Raw genomic sequence first — 17889 nt, forward strand, 5'->3', positions numbered from 1 at the left:
AGTGACTAATAGATTCTTTCTATTTCTACTTTGCCCTGTGGTTCTAAGGGATCTAGGCAATTGTCTTTTGTGATTTTTTTTGAAATAGAATTTTAAGCTCTTTTTTTAAAAATCATAATCATTCAGATACTTCAATTTTTAAATTTTTCCTCCTCAGTATGTTGTCCAGGTCAATTGTTTTTTGCTATGAGATACTTTACATATCTTCTATTTTTTTCAGCCTTTTGACTTTGTTTTAATATTTCTTGTTGTCTCCATAGAGTCATTGGCTTTGATTTGGTCCATTCTAATTTTCAGGGGATGTGTTGCTTGGGCAGGATTTTGTACCTTTTGTGCCAAGCTGTTAATTCCCTTTCCAATTCTTTTTTCCACAGCTCTTATTTTTCTCCCAATTTTTCCCTCTGACAGTCTCATTTATAAAAACTTTTTAAAAAATGTATGCTCCTTAAGGGCACATACTGAATTTTTGCCTTTCTTTGTATCCCCAGCATTTGTCACAGTGCCTGGCACATCATTTTGTGATAAATATGATTAATAAATGCTAGTTGACTTGTAAGGTCTTTTCCACCTCGAAAAATATTTGTGGTTCAATCAGTGCCTACCAGAGGAAGAAAAGACAATTAAATGTTTGCTTTCTTATCATCATATTTTGATGATCACCCCCAATAGAAGAAGTGAATAAAAATAAATTCCTTTACTTAATTAATAGAAACACTAACTACAATTTACTTGCCCCACTCAGGTGAGACACTGTTAGACTTGAATTAATGATAGCTAAGGGCTTCAAGACTAAACTTGTTAATAAGCTTCCTAGGACCTTGAGCTGGGAAACCTAACCTAAGAAAATAAAATGCTGTTGAAAGTTTAAAACACTCTTTGTTCTGAGTATGTAGCCAAGGTCCTAAATTAGAATTCCATCTGTTTTATTGTCATTCCATGCTACTTCTAATTCCGTAGAAAAGCATCATTGTTAAGTGGGACATCTTGTAAATAAGGTAGCACAGGGAACAATAGGATAACCTCAAAAGGCCAGGAAATTTCCCTTTGTTAAATCAGTAGAATGATGGAGAAATTACAGTTGTTCTTCTTCACGATGCACACTGAATTGCAGGGCCATCTCCAGTTGTTCTGATCTATATCTGGCCACTGGACCCAGATGGCTCCAGAGGAGAAAGTAAGGATGGTGAATTTCTAAGTCCTCTCTCACTTAAATCCAATTAACTTGCAAGTCATGGCATCATCTTCCTGATGTCCTGTTCAAGAATGAAGGACAAACTACACACACACACACACACACACACACACACACACACATGCACACACACACACACTGAATTGCACAAGAGCAAACCTTCCAACATAAGAATAGGGTAGAAGAGAACAGTGAGGTTTGAAGTGTTTAATAGGATGATATATATGTGAACATGTTTTCTTAAGTATTCTTAACTTATAATTATTTATAATTGAGTTTTAATATTGTTGGAACTTGTATAGCTATTTGGCATATTGTTGAGCCATCCCTCAGATGATATGTGGCCACCCTTGTCTTATAATCTTTTTACCTTCTCTATTGCTTACCACAATGCTTTGCGTACAATAGGCACTTAATAAATGTTTTGAATGAAGTCTTTGTTATTTAAATACTTTAAGTGATGTGTGATTTCATCCATTTGTTGACTCCCTTCAGATCAGTTACAGATAACCATCCATTCTTATCTTTGCATCCTATGAAATTCTTGTCCATATCCCTCCTTAAATCCTTCATAAAAGGTCTAGCCAACACAACAGAAGTCTTCCTCTAAATCTCTAGAGGTTCATGTTAAAGGATAACACCCCATTGATCTCATCAAGCACCTTCCTAAATATCTCAGTGAAATCTTGACCATTCAACCTAACTATCCACATAGAAAAAAAAAGTAAATGAAGAGTACATATTGCCTATATTATGACATATCCTTTGATGTGCATCCCATTGAGTTAAATCTCTCTGTACTTATATCTTGAGTAAGCCTTAAAAGGGAAGAGTGAGTTGGGCTGAGATTGGTGGGAAAGAGAGTATGCTAGATGGCATTAGGAAATTTGCCCTAGAGTTACCAATGATCCCAAGCTATTCCTTTACATAGAACCCATATTTTTAGCCCTATTATCCGATGCTGTAATGATAGGAGTCATAGAACACCATGCTCTCCAAAGAACGAAAATGGTGGCTTATTCAAAGGCAGTGGAGAGATATATTGGTAGGTATAAACAGGCCGTAGAACATTACCAGTAATGAATTGCAGGTAAGAAGTCATATGAAAGAGACCCTCTAGGATTTATATGACCAGAAAAGGAGGTAATATGATCACGTAGCAAGAGTGAGACTTCATATATGGACAGCCTAAATCTTTGAATGAATGCAAACAGGTGGCACAAGAGAACCATATCATACATCCCCAAATCTAATACAAATTACTTGGAATATCCATTATTTTAGATTATTACACTCTAGGAGGTCCTACCAGATTAGTAAGGCTTTATATATGTGCCTGGAAATGTCTAAAAAACAGTCTTGCTATGTTTTGAGTGGTTTATCATCCAGTTGGTTGAAAGATAATTGTCTTGCCGTATCAAAAGCCATCTGCTAAGTTTTAGAATTGTAGTGATCTCTATCCTTGGAAGAGGTACCTAAATGAAATTTATGTGTCCATACATTTTTTTCATTAATATAGGTAACCAAAAGATGAATATATACATATAAAACATACAAATATTCATCTCTGGACAGAGATGAAGAAAAGGGAATGAAGTTATACTCCCACAGGAGCCATTCTTAACACCATCCATCAAAGAAAATGAAGAATCAGAAATACCTTTACCTTGTTTCTTTAATTATTACAATAATTACATTGTGACTTCATGGTTTTAAGAGGCAGAGCAACAGTACACATGTGGGGAAAAAAGCAACTGGATCACAGATTAAGATTAGAAAACTACTTTTATATAAAATGCTGTACCAAGCATTTGCACTGTCTTCAAGAGCATTCAACCCACACGAGACTTTAAATACATTAATTTTCTAAAAACACTGGCAAATTAGCACTCAACTTAAAATTAGGAAGCTTTGCTTTAAATCTCAGCTTTGATGCTATGTAATATTAGGTAAGTCACTTTAACCTTGCAGAGTCATTGTTTCTTTATTGGAAAATAAGGATAATAATGCTTGAACGTTACCTTATAAGATTGTTATGAAAAAAGCACCTTCATAATCTTAAAGTACCATATCAAAGAAAAGTAGGAATATTACACCATGGTCTCACATAAGTTCTTAAACATCAAATTAGTAAGTCCTTTTGCAGCGTTGGAGATAGAATCCAATAATATCATGAGGCCTAATGACTTTAGTTGTATTGTTTGGAAATGATGCCCTTGTAATTTGGGGCATCATCTGCACATTATTATAGCACTTACCCCCAGTTTCTAAATTCAGTACAAGTTTCATGTCAAAAGATTTTTGGGTAGCAGAGAGTGTATAACTGAGGATAGTTCACAAAAGGAGCAGTTCTTTTAATTAGGGCTATCCCTATCAGTATAAGGCCATAGGTAACTATCTCTTTCTTCGGGCTACCTGGCCAAGGTTCTAATACCAAAATCTGGGCAGAGTAATTGGGAAAGGGAATGAACAGCTTCCTTTCTCTCTCTGTTCCTCTAGGAGTTAAATCAAGGGAATCTGCTGAGAGTCACTATTAAGATTTTCCTACCTGAAAAAAAAAATCAGAGTCACTTAAAAACTCAGAGATACTATCATTTTTGTATTGAGGTGTGTGTGTGTGTGTGTGCGTGTGTGTGTCTTTACTACATTATAGGCTTCTGGAGACAAAGTATAAGTTTTAGCTAGCTTTCTTTCACAGAACCCTGCACATACTAGACATTCAACGAATAGTAAGTTTCCTACTAGAAAATTTTATTTTCCTTTTGGAAATTTGGGACTTGCTTCTCAAAGACTGGGTAAAATGGGAAAGGATGAAACACCATCATATGTCCAAATGATGCAGGTATAGAGAAAAGCAAAGTGGTTTAGTGGCAGGAATCCTGAATGGGAAGGCAAAGGATCTGGTTTAACTCCCAGCTCTATTTCTTACTGCCTGTGTGGCTTCACTTCTCAAGGCTTCAAATCTTTATCTATAAAATGAGGTGGTATTGGACTAATGGATCCATGAACTAGGAATATTCATTGAAAGAAGTAGCATTTTCCTGTTCCTGATTTATCTTCCCTATGAGGGTATAAGGTTTTTTGGGGTACACTTACCATATTCTAGTTTATGTTATTGTGTGTATATATATATATATATATATATATATATATATATATGCATGTATATGTGTGTGTGTGTGTGTATATATATATATATATATATATATATATATACATACACACATAAAATCTCTACTAGATTACAAGGCTCTTATAGTTGTAGAGACATGGACTTACTTATCTGTGTATCTGAATGCTTGATGAATGGAAGTGAATTTGTTGAATTTTGGTTAGCAATAATAGAGACTTACTATGGGCCAAAAGTAGGCTGCCATATGTTGTCAACAAAGATTTGCAGGAGAGGTGGTTTAAAGAAGCAAGATCTTCCAAAAGATAACCAACAGCCTATGTTTTCTGTTGCTCTGAGGTACTGAGCACACTGGGAAGCTGCTGTGTGGAAATGCAGGAGAGTGTGGAAAGAGTCAGGTTGACAGAGCATGAATAGATTGAAATCTGGATCATTGGAAGAAGTGGTAACATTGATGAGATTCCAGATTCAACAAAGCATTAAGAAACAAGGTCATAAAATCTACATGGATGAGAGGGATAGCATTAAAACCTTTTTAGAATATTGAAGGGAAACTTCTATGATGTAAGATTAACAGGTACTTAAGATAAAAATTCTTTATGCATTTATACAATTGGCACAGCCTTCATACTTTAGTTACTCTAAGTGCCCAGAGCATATTCTGTTTGGGATCTTCATTCAGTCCATTTGCTGTACTAACAATAGTGTTTGCCAAAACTTCCAAAGTAATTCCAATTACACAGTGATTTTGTGAAATAGTTGCTTTTCATTTTGGAACTGAAATGAACCTATGAACTCATTTCCCATAGGATACCAGTCAGTAAGGTGTTTAAATATTTTGTGCAGCTGCTGTGCTTGGCCTGATTTTATTTCAAACCTGCATTAGTTAAACCACAATCAAGTCTAAAGTTTCATGACAGACTAAAAGGGATAAAAAGAGGAAATCTAACAGAGAAGCACTTATAGAACAGTGCGGATAATGTCAAGTCACTCTTCTCCCTGAGTTTTTGTAACAACTCAGTTGTAGTTTTTTCCATATATCTTGGTCTCCTTGGAAGACCTTTAGGCCCCATTCCCTCTAATCTGGATCCTCTCTTTTTCTCCCTCTGCGTTCCCTCTATCAATGATCTCATCAGCTTCCATGGATTCAATTATCAAATCTATGCAGATGACTCTTGAATCTATACATTCAGCCCTCATCTCTCTCCCAATATCCAGTCCTACATCTCTATGCAATATCCTCATTAGAATGACCCATAAGTACCTCAAAATGAGCACATTTAAAACTTAACTCTGCATGCCATCTTGGGTGGAGGGAAGGGAAAGAGGGGAAGAAAATATTGAACTCAAAATGTTATGGAAGTGAATGTTGAAAACTAAAAATAAATTAATATGCAAAAACAAACAAACAAATAAATAAATAATAAGATAAAACCTAACTCGTCTTTCCCATTTTGTTTTTGTTGTTACTTTTATTCAGTTGTTTCAATTGTATCTGACTCTTCATGACCCCATTTGGGGTTTTCTTGGCAAAGATATTTCTATTTTATTTCATTTCCTTCTCTAGCTCATTTTAAAGATGAGGAAACTGAGTCAAACAGGATAAGTGGACTTGCCCAGGGTCACACAGCTAGTAAGTGTCTGAGGCTGGATCTGAACTCAGGAAGAGGAGTCTTCCTGACTCCAGGCCCAGTGCTCCCTCCCTTCCCCCCTCCCTCCGTTTCCCCTAAACCAGGGGTAGGGAATCTGTGGCCTCGAGGCCATATGTGGTTCCCCACCCCTGCCCTAAACCCACTTTATTGTCTAACTTCCTTTTTCTAGCAAGGGTCTCACCACCCTTCCAGTCAGCCAGATAACCTAGGAGCATCTTCAATTCTTTACTCTCACTCACCACCCATAACCATTCAGTTGTCATGTCTTGTCACTACTACCTCCCTGACATCTCTAAAAGTCATCTCCTCTCTGTGTACACCACAACCACTCTAGTCCAGGTCTTTATCACTGAAGATACTTCCTACCTGGTTTCCCTACATCTATTCTTTCCCCTTCTCTAATCTATTCTCCAAAAAACCTGCCAAATTGATATTCCTAAGGAACAAGTCTGACCTCATCACTCTCCTACTCGACATGCTCCAATGGCTCTCCATTGCTTTTATGATAAACTGTAAGCTCTTTTGTTTGACCTCAAAAACCTTCACAATCTGGCTCTCATGTATGTTTCCAAGTCGGTTATACATCATTCCTTCTCACACACTACACTTTATGCACTAGCCAAACTGACCTACTTGCTGTTAGCTGTATGTGACGTATCATTTCTTGCCTCCATGGCTTTGTACACCACAGTGCCTGGAATGCTGTCTTTCACCTCTATTTTTTGGAGCCCTTAACTCCTTTTGCAGCTCAGCTTAAGGCACACCTCCTTCAAAAGGCATTTCTTGATTCTACCAGCTGTTAGTATTTCTTATCCAAATCACTGTGTACTTATTATATATATAGCCTGTATTTATATATCTGGGAACACGTTCCTATGAACACTTAAGCACTTAATAAATCTATCACCCCAACATAATGTAAACTCCTTGAGTGTAGAAACTATCTTACTTATGTCTTTGCATTCTGAACACCCCACACAATACCCAGCACAGAGTAGATACCTAATAAATGCTTGTTGATTGATTGATGTATGACTTCTACTTAGGGAATATCATTAAGGTGATTGTTAGAAAGGAAATGTCCCTGAGGTTACACTTTTCAGCTCAGTTCATTTATTCAGATTGCCTTTTACCACTTAGCACTAATTAATATATTATATTGCATCCTACACCTACCCATGATGGGCCTCTATTGTTGCTAACCAACAATCAACAAATTAAATTAAATTCAACAGACATTTAGAACTGAGAGAAAGGATAATATCCCACATTTTCTTGGGGCAGTCAAGGCATTGCTTATTTAAAGGCTCATGGCCCCTGTCCTTAAATACACGGAATAGCAATATCAGACACCATAGATCTTGCACATTTGTGACCCTAGGCCTACCTAACAAGCACCTCTAATGATCCCCTTGAACAGGTACTGGTGGCAAAGAGTCCTTCCTTTGTACTCACATAACACTTGGTACTTCTCTTATGACATTACATACTGCTTTTCATAATATGTAAGCACATAATTTCTTCCATGCTACATAAATTTTTCAAGAACAGTGACTGTATAGTCTTCATATGGCCTTTCCCCAAAGTACCTAGCACAAAACCTTGCCCAGTGCTAGGTATGCAGTAAATATTGGTTGAGCCAATGTATACAAACAAGAAACATGGCAGTTTATGGCCACAAAAAAAACCCCTCTACTATCTAGAAGCTCTATCAAGAGCCTTAACTAGAGTGATTGATTGACACTTTGCCCCCAAGGCTTGTAGGTGATACAGTGGATAGAGAGCTGGGCCTGGAGTCAGGAAGACCTGAGTTCAAATCTGGATTCAGACACTGATTAGCTGTGTGACCCTGGGCAAGTTACTTAACTTCTGTCTGCCTCAGTTTCTTCAATTCTAAAATGGGGATCATAATAGTACCTATCTAACAGGATTGCTGTGAGGATCAAATGTGATTATGTAGGTGCTTAGCACAGTGTCTGGCATATAGTAAGGACTTAATAAATACTTGTTTCCTCCTTTCCTTCCCGAGGCATCATCATTCAAATGGCTGTGTTTTGTATTTCCTTGCCACCAAAGTCCTCCCCCCCCCCCACCAATGGCTTTGCACTGGAATTATGACTCTGGTTATATTTTTAGTGTGAGTGCCTCAAAGAATCATGGACTTGCCTTTCAATACTTCATTAGTGTGAAAGAGAAAAGGATCCTGAATGTGAGTCAGCCAAGTAGTTTATGAAACTGAAGTAGGACAGTCCAGCAATGCAAGATACATTTTTATTACAATGTAAGCTCTTTGAGGGAAGGGACCCTATTTTTACCTTTCTTCATAACCCAATACTTAACTCAGAAACTGGCACACAGTAAGCATTTAATAAATGCTTGTTGACTGACTTACAGCATGTCTCCTTAGCCACTTAATAAAACTACATGAAAAAAAATCTATCATTCTTCAAAAGAACATTACTATTACAAGCTTAACTTTTACAAATTTAAGAAGTACATACACTATATACTTAACATATCCTCCCTCTCCCAATTCATCCTTCGAGACTCAGTCTCAATAGAAACTCACTCAGCTTTTATTACCATTTTTTGGCCACATAACTAAAGAACAAAGTCTAAAAACTGGGCTTCTACAAACCACAGATTCTACCACTCTGGAAGGAGGAGAAGAATGGAGGTGATGATCTTGACTGAATCCCCAGTGACCTGATAGCTGGACATGTTTTAGATGAAGCAATAGAGGAAGAGAACAGAGAATATAAAAGGATAGGGTATGAAGTCAAATAAACAATTCCTGAAAAGTTTGATGACAACAGGCAACAACTGAAAAAGTAAAACTAAAAAAAGGTCATTTTGGATGTAAATGCAAAATACAACTGGAAAAAAAAGTCAGTGAAGTATAAAACAAGGTGAGGGAATGATTACAGACAATAAACTATTTGTCAGAGGGGCAATGATAAAAAAAAAAAAGAAAGGTTAAGACATCTATTAGTTGTTACAAGGACATGTAATTTGAGGTCAAAAAATGGTAACAGTTACTTAAGGTGGCTGTGTTAGCATCCCTTCACCAAACTGTTGTTCTTTATTCTTTCCAAATGTGGATGTTTTTACCTCTCTTTGAGATGAATGTACGGATAAAAATGATTTTTATAGTCCTGCTGACTCTCTTAAAAACATTCTATTCTAGAATAAAATTCTTAAAAGTATTCCATTCTAACATCTATTGTAGTTTCTTTTAGAATCCCCAGTTTTCTCAGTGAATGTATGTTACTCTTTTTAAAAGACTGATTAGAATACTAGAGACATCTTTGATTTATTAACAATATGTCTATTCAAATGGATACAGAGAGTGTATTTGGCCTGGTAATAATTCAGGACAATTTCCTCCAGTAAAATCAGTAATAGTATGCTTGTATACAAATTGAGCATCAGTCCTTGATGACATCATCAACATCATCATCATCATCATTATTATTATTATCATCACCAGCATCATCAAATAATTATCGAGTACCCAACAGGTATATGATATTCCAGGAACCAAAGGTAATTTAAATGTCTGTAAGCAATGTGGTACTTTGGAAAATGAGATTTGTTTAAGGTTAGTGACTTGCTAAAAAGGGACATATCAAATGAGTTTTTGACAGCAATTACAAATTATATGAGGTGGTGAGAACAATATTCTAACCCCTCACCTCCATATTTTTCTCTAGTTTTTCCTTGAAAGGCATTGAAACCATTCTCAAGACTAGATTGTCTCAGAGATCTAAAGACCCAGGCTACTGACAGCACTTCCTGGTTGCCAGAGTACAAAACAGCCACCAGGAATCCCAAGTGCTCTGTGGTGCTAGCAGACCACTGTGGGCAACTAAGAGGCAGGGAGCTTCTTTCAGCTGAATCAGCTCTCAGTACCCTCAATGCATATGCTTGTTGAATATCCTTCCCAGGCTACCACTAGGCAAATCTCCTTTTGTTAACTGTTGAATGACCTGCGAATATCTTGTTTCATTCCAATATCACACATAAATTTCCAGGGGACTCTAGCCCACAACATATGGACAGTTTGTAAATATAATTTCATAGAAAATAAGGAAGCTTTGGCTATAACACTGATGAAAGCAAGACCAGTAATTACTTGCATAGATATAGGTAGAAAGAAATAAAAGATTAAATTTTTCAGAACAGTTTCTAGCTTTAGAAAATTTGATTTGGAAATTAGAAGTATCAGCTTTCAAAATAATCTAGAATTGAGAATTATTTGTACTTTAATGTTTTCTTGGGTACACCTGCAGATGTTTGATAAACCCAGAGGAGATAATTAAGCACTTTGACTTTAATAAACTCCATTTTTCTTCCCTTCCAAAGAAATATTGTTAATCACAACTATGCTACCCTATTCTTTATTTATTTATTTATTTAGTTAGTTAGTTATTTAGGCAATTGAGGTTAAGTGACTTGCCTAGGGGTTGCACAGCTAGTAGGTGTCAAGTGTTTGGTCTGAGGCCAGATTTGAGCTCAGGTCCTCTTGACTTTAGGGCTGGTGCTTTATCCACTGAGCCACCTAGCTGCCCCCATTTATTTGTTTGTTTGTTCATTTATTTATATATTGTATTAAAAAAATTTTTTTACCCTATTCTTTAAATAGGTAATCAAATCTAACTTTTTTTTTGGTAGGGAGGATAGTAACATAGTAGAACTGAAACCACTATGTTAAAAACATTATATTATTTCCCATTAAAAAATAAAGATCACTAAAGGTTTTTCATCTTGTTCAACTCAACAAATGCTTATTTAAACATTTATTAAGCATCTATTTGTAAGGCATCATGGTAATAAAAACTGGGGATAAAGTGAAGAAGCTCCTTCTCTGCAAGGGCTTATATTATATTGAGAGAATACAAGTTCTCAAATACTCAAATGGATGTTGTCTAAGTGATTTGTATGTTCCCTCTAAAAGGCAATCCACTCATGCTTGCCCACCCTGTGTGACTCCTTTTAACGTTCAAGTTCACAGGCTATGGGAGGGAGGAGATAAGCAAACAATGTCAGGGATGCCCAGTGTACTGGGAGCCTTCTTCAATTTTCAAAACATAATTTCTAGCACTAAGGATGTCCATCAGTTTACCTCTAGCTCTTGCCACATGACCAGACCATGATTTTTTGTTAGTTTTGTGATCATATGTTTCATTGGTGATATCCTTTACTCTGATATTTCCTCCACAAAGTCCTCCTGCTTCATCATGGTGTGGAGATGACACTGGATTCTCAAAGGCTATGCCAAATGAGCATTAGCTCTGGCAAGTTTTATCATGCTGGAAAGAGTCTGAATATGATGCAGATGACAGGCTTTTTTTTTGAGGACCACCTCTACTAAGTATATAAAGGTTCATCACCAATAGGCTGGCCATTTAATAATGAATTCTTTGACCGTGGCAACCCATGAAACAACACACACACACACACACACACACACAAATAAGTAAATATATATAAATAAATGTCATGGGAAGGGAAAAGAGCACAACCACTCAGAGGATCAGAAAAAGAGTTTTCCTAGGAGATGGCACCTAAGTTAAACATTGAAGTAAAGCGGAGATTTTAAGAGGTGGAGGTAAGGGGAGGAATATATATGTTCTCAGAATGAGAAAAAGTATCTACTATCAATCAGTCTATTTAAAGAGCACTTATTAAAAGCCCAGTATGCAATCGTCATTGCTAGACACTAGATTTACAAATATAAAATAAAATAAAATAAAAAACCTTCAAGAAGGTTATCTTTTACTTTGGGGATATAAAAACTTCACAGATAAATACAGGATTATACAAAATAAATATAAAGTAATTTGGGGAGTGGGTAAACTGCCTCATTCTAACAACCAAGAACATCTGAAAAGACCTCCTGGCAGTAGAATAAATGTTGAGTCAAGGAAAATGGTAGACCAGTTTCCCTGGAAAACAGAGTGTGTGAAGGCATTATTGCATTGTTTGAACCCAGCCTTGTGTGGCTTAGAGACCATACTTGTTTGTTGCTTAGAGACCAGATTTATTGCTTAATTCAGGATATGCAGGTCATGCTTACCCAGAAACCTTCCAAGGGAGCCAGAGATTGCTGCAAGGAACATAAGGAGTTTCTTCCCGTTATAGTTCTCAAGTAGCCTATGTTTCTTATTTGGAAAACTACCTATGTGCCGGCCAATCAGTTGTTGTTTCCTTGTTCTTTTGTTTGAATTCTCTATCATGTTAAATTTACAGAGACTCCAGGGGAACGGGCCACCTATTTTGGCTTTCTCTTCTGCTGGATGACAATAAACTCCTTTCTAAAAACTTTTTTTAGGTTTAGGTTTGTTCTTGACCAATATCAGTAATATGTAATGAGTCTGTAAAGGTAAGTGGGCAGCAGACTGTGGGGAGCTTTAAATGCCAATCTGAAGAGTTCATGTTTTATCCTAGAGGCAACAAGAAGTGCCTGAAAGTTTTTGGATAGGAGTGTATGACAGGTTCAAATGTGTTTTAGGAACATTAACTTGGCAGTTATGTGGATGATGGATTAGAGAAGGAAAGATTGGAGGCACAGAGACCTTACAGCAGGAGACCTTGCAATAGATCTTGCAATATTGCAGTAGCCTAAGTGTGACATTATGAGAGCCTGAACTATTGTCATGGCCAGGAGAGTGAAGAGAAAGGGGACAGATATGAGAGGCATTGTAGAGGTAGAACCAGTGCAACTTAGCAACTTCTTGGAAGAGAGAGGAGAGGTAAGGGTTAAGGATGACTCTATGGTGGCAAATCTGGGTGAATATCAAAATGGTGGCACCTTCACCTCTCCACCTTCTTTGCAGAAATAAGGGGAAATGGATGTCAATCAGTGGGCCAATAAATATTTATTAGCCACCTACTATGTTCCAGGCACTGTGCTAAGTGCTAGAGATACAAAGAAAGGCAAAAAATATTCGTTGCCCTCAAGAAGCTCACAGTCTAACAGGGGAGACAACATGCAAACAACTATATACAAACAAGGTATATATAGCATCAACTGGGAATAAAAAACAGAAGGAAGACATTACAATTATGAGGGACTGGGACAGGTTTCCCTCTAGAAGGTGGGATTTTAACTGGGATTTGAAGGAAGCCAGGAAAGCTTGGAAGTAGAAATTAACAGGGAGAGCATTGCTGGCATGGAGGAAGGCCGGTGAAAATGTACAGATTCAGAGATGGAGTGTCTTGTTCAAGGACCTGAAAGGAGTCCAGCATCACTGCACTAAAGAGAATATGGGGATGGGGAGAGGAACAGAAGGGAAAGGTAATAAGGTATAAGAAGACCAGAAAGGTGGGGAGGCAGGGAATGAATAGCTTTGAATGCCAAACAGAAAATTTACATTCAATCCTGGAGGTGCTAAGATGTCATTAGAGTTTACTGAGAAGAGGGTAGTTAGAATAACTGGCTATTGCAATAGTCTAGCCATGAAGACATGAGGGTCTGCACCAGGGTGGTGGTAGATAGAAGGAAACTTATTTGAGAGATGTAATATAGGTGAAATAGGCCTTGGCAACAGATAAGATATAGGAGGTGAGAGATAGTGAGGAATCCAGGATTACTCTTAAGTCATTGGCCTAGGGAGAATGCTGTTGCCTTCTACAGTAATAGGGAAAGTAGGAGAGGGAGGAGTTTGGGGGAAAGATAATGAGATAAGAACCTGACAATAAAAATATTCTATGGTGATAAAGAAGCTCAAGACACAAACTCAGAAGACAGGGACTTGAAAACATCTACAAGCAAAATTCCCAAAGAAAAATACAGATTGGATACAAGCCAACCAAGAATTCCTAGAAGAGCTAAAGAAAGCTATAAAAAAAAAGAGCAATTTTTTTTAATTAAATAAGAGCAGGGGCAGCTAGGTGGCAGTGGATAGAGCACCAGCCTTGAAGTTAGGAGGACCTGAGTTCAAATCCAGCTTCAGACCAAACACTTGACACTTACTAGCTGTGTGACCCTGGGCAAGTCACTTAACCCCAATTGCCTAAGAATTTAAAAAATTTAAAAAATAAGTAAGAGCAGTATAGGAAATTTGGGAAAAGAAGTGAGAGTTATTCAAGAAATTATGAAGAGAATTAAGAGGCACAAAAATACTGACACAAATTCCTCCTTAAAAATCAGAATGGCTAAATTGTAAAAGAAGTAAACTCACTGAATAAAATAACTCTTTAAAAATTAGAATTAGTCAAATGGAAACTAATGTCTCCATGAAACTTGAAGAAACAATAAAACAAAGTCAAAAGACAAAAAAAAAAAGAAAATGTGAAATATCTCATAGAAAAAAAACTGATTTCAGTGGTATATAGTGGTATAAATAGATTCAGAAGAGATAATATGAGAAATATTAAACTACCTGAAAGCCATGATCAAAAAAAAAAAAGCCCAGACACCAAGATATTACAGAAAAAACTGCCCAGACATCTTAGAACTAAAAGGCAAAATAGAAATGGAAAAAATCTACCTGGCACTTCCTGAAAGAAATCCCAAAATGGAAACTCCCAGGAATATTGTAGCCAAAATCTAGAGCTCTCAAGTTAAGGAGAAAGCAGTTAGAAATAAATAATTCAAACATTGTGGAAGTATAGTCAGGATTATACAATATTTAGCAGCTACCACTTTAAAGGAGTAAAGAACTTGGAATATAATCTTCCAGAAGGCAAAGGGATTAGGATTAAATCAAGAAGAACCTACCCTTTAAAATTTACTACATCCTATAGGAGAAAAAAAGGTAATGAAGTAGAGGACTTTTAAGCATTCCTGTTGAAAAGAACAGAGCTGAACAGAAAAGTTGACATTCAAATACAAGACTCAAGAGAAGCATAAAGAAGTAAAGAATGAGTAATCATAAGTTGATTTAACAAGGTTACACTGCTTACATTCCCATGTGGAAACATCATACAAGTAAACCTAAGAAATATTATCATCATTAGAACAGTTAGAAGGAATCTACTTAGGCAGAGGACATGGGTATGAGTCTATTATATTGGAATGATCTCAAAAGGAAAATGGCAGGGTGAGAAAGAGGGATGCACTGGGAGAAGGGAGAAAGGAGAGGAAGAATGGGAAAATTATTTCACGTAAAAAAGCTGTGTAAAGAAGAATTTTTATAGTGAGAGAAAAAGGGAGGAGACAGATAATGCCTGAATCTCACTCTCATCTGACTGGTTCAAAGATGTGTGTGTGTGTGTGTGTGTGTGTGTGTGCACGTGCGCATATGCGTACATATACATTTATGTACACATATGTGTGCACACATATATATATCCTTCTAATATACACATAGATATTTATTTCTATGTAGGTATAAATGTCTGTCTATACACATACACAGATGGGTGTAAAAATCATCTTACCCAACAGAGAAGTGGGAGGGGAAGGGACTAAAAGAAAGGGAGAAGGGTGATAATAGGGAGTATAGATTAAGAGAAACAGTGTTCAAAAGCAAAACATACTTTTGAGGTAGGGATGAGGTAGAAAAAAAGAGAGAGAAAGATAAATAGAGGAGACTAGGCTAGAAGGAAATACATAGTTAGTAATCATAAGTGAGAATCTGAATGGGATGAACTCACATATAAGACAGAAGAGACACACTTGAAACAGAAAAACACATGGAGTTAAAATAAGGGGTTTGAGCGGAATCTGTTATTCTTCAGCTGAAGTTGTTGTTCATCCTTTGTTCTTGAAGAGGACCAATGACATCACAAAAGTGATGTCATGACTTGTGAGTGAATTGGATATGAGTGGGGCAGAGCTGCACAGAGTCATTAGCCTCACTCTCTCCTCCAGAATCAGTGAAGTCCAATGGCAAGACAAAGGTCAAGGTGACTGGTGATGGCCTAGGATGTTAAAAAAAAAAAAGCAGGGGTAATAATCAAGAATAGACATAATTTTTTAAATTAATTTATTTTCATTTATCAACAATCACTTCCATATGCTTTTGAGTTTAAAATTTTTCTACCCCTCCCTCCCCACCACCCTCCCTAACACGGCACACAATCCGATATAGGCTATACATATACATTCCTATTAAATATATTTTCACATTAGTGATGTTGTAAGCAAGAATTAGAACCAATAGGAGGAACCGCCAGAAAGAAGAAACAAAACTCAACAGAAGAAAAAAAAATAGCAAACAGTATGCTTCGATCTGCATTCAAACTCCATAGTTCTTTCTTCTTTGTGAATAGCATTTTCCATCACGAGGCCTTTGGAGATGTTCTTAGATCCTTGTATTGCTGGGAAGGGTTAAGTTTAGCAATATTAGTCATCACGTAACAGCTGTTACTGTGTACAACGTTCTCCTGGTTCTGCTCACTTCATTCAGCATCAGACCATACAAGTCTTTTCAGGTTTTTCTGAAGTCAGCCTGTTCATCGTTTCTTATAGGACAATAGTACTCCATTACATTCATATACCACAACTTGTTCAGCCATTCCCCAATTGATGGGTATCCCCTCAAATTCCAATTCTTTGCTACCACAAAAAGAGCTGCTATAAATATTTTTGTACATGTGGGTCCTTTTCCCATTTGTATGATCTCTTTGGGATACAGCCCTAGAAGTGCTACTGCTGGGTCAAAGAGTATGCATATTTTTATAGCCCTTTGGGCATAGTTCTAAATTGTTCTCCAAAATGGTTAAGAATAGACAAATTAAAAGAGATCCAGGAAAACTACATTATGCTAAAATGTACCATAGATAATGAATTAATTCAAATACTGAACATATATGCACCAAATGGTATAGCATCCAAATTTGTGAAGGAAAAGTTAAATGAGTTACAGGAGGAAATAGAGAGCAAAACTATTCTAGTGGGGACCTCAGTTTACTACCCTTATACCTAGATCAATCTAACCATAAAATAAACAAGAAAGAAGTTAAGGAGATGAAGGGAGCTTTAGAAAAGTTAGATATGATAGACATCTGGAGAATAGGAATGGGGAATAGATAAAGATCCTGCAAAAGAGATTTAAAAGGAGTGGTCAGATAGATAGGAGAAGAACTAGAAGAGTGGCATCCCAAAAACCTAGAGAGAAGAAAGTGTCAAGGAGAAGAGGGTGGCCAACAATGTTAAAGACTGCAGCAAAGTTAAGGAGAATGAGGATTGAGAAAAGGCTGTTGGATTTGGCAATTAAGTAATCATTGGTGTCTTTGAAGAAAGCAGTTTCTGTGTGATGAGATCAGAAGGTGGATTGTAAGGAGTTAAGAAGAGAGTAAGAGAGAAAGTGGAGATATCTTTTATAGACAACCTTTTCAAGGTGTTTGGCTACAAAGGACAGAAGAGATATAGAGCAATAATTAGTGGGGATGGAAGGATCAAATGAGTTTTTTGAAGATGAGAGAAACATGGGCATCAGTAGGAAAGGAGCCAGTAGACAGGGCGAAATTGAATATAAGTGAAAGAGTGGGGATGAAAGAGGGGGCACTTTGTTGGAGAAGATGAAATGGGATTGTTTGAGCAGGTTTCTTATTTATTCATATGTAGATATATCTAAGTCTTTAAAATAAAATGAGAATGGTATCTGTAGACCAGTCCCCCAGTTAATGAGCAGAGCTTTAGTTCTATTTCATTTACAAGACAGAAAATTTTTAAATTGAAAACCATATCAAAGTATAATTTGTCAATTGTGAACACTTCTTAATCAGAGTATGAACTGCAATAGTTATTTAAAATACTCAAATTTTCCCAAAATATCCACTAAATATGCAAGACTTGGGTAGGGGGGGGGATATTTGTTCTAAAATTAATTTACTTCATCTTTATCATCATCGCTAAGAAACAATAGCAATTTCTTCTTTTGGCTTACCACTCTTCAAAGTATTTTAGCACAGGAAACCTAGCATGTTGGACAGTAACATAGAAATGCCCTATGCTCCATCCC

Source organism: Phascolarctos cinereus, unplaced genomic scaffold (assembly GCF_003287225.1).
Source record: "Phascolarctos cinereus isolate Bilbo 61053 unplaced genomic scaffold, phaCin_HiC Scaffold_726;HRSCAF=1367, whole genome shotgun sequence".
NCBI lineage: Eukaryota > Metazoa > Chordata > Mammalia > Diprotodontia > Phascolarctidae > Phascolarctos > Phascolarctos cinereus.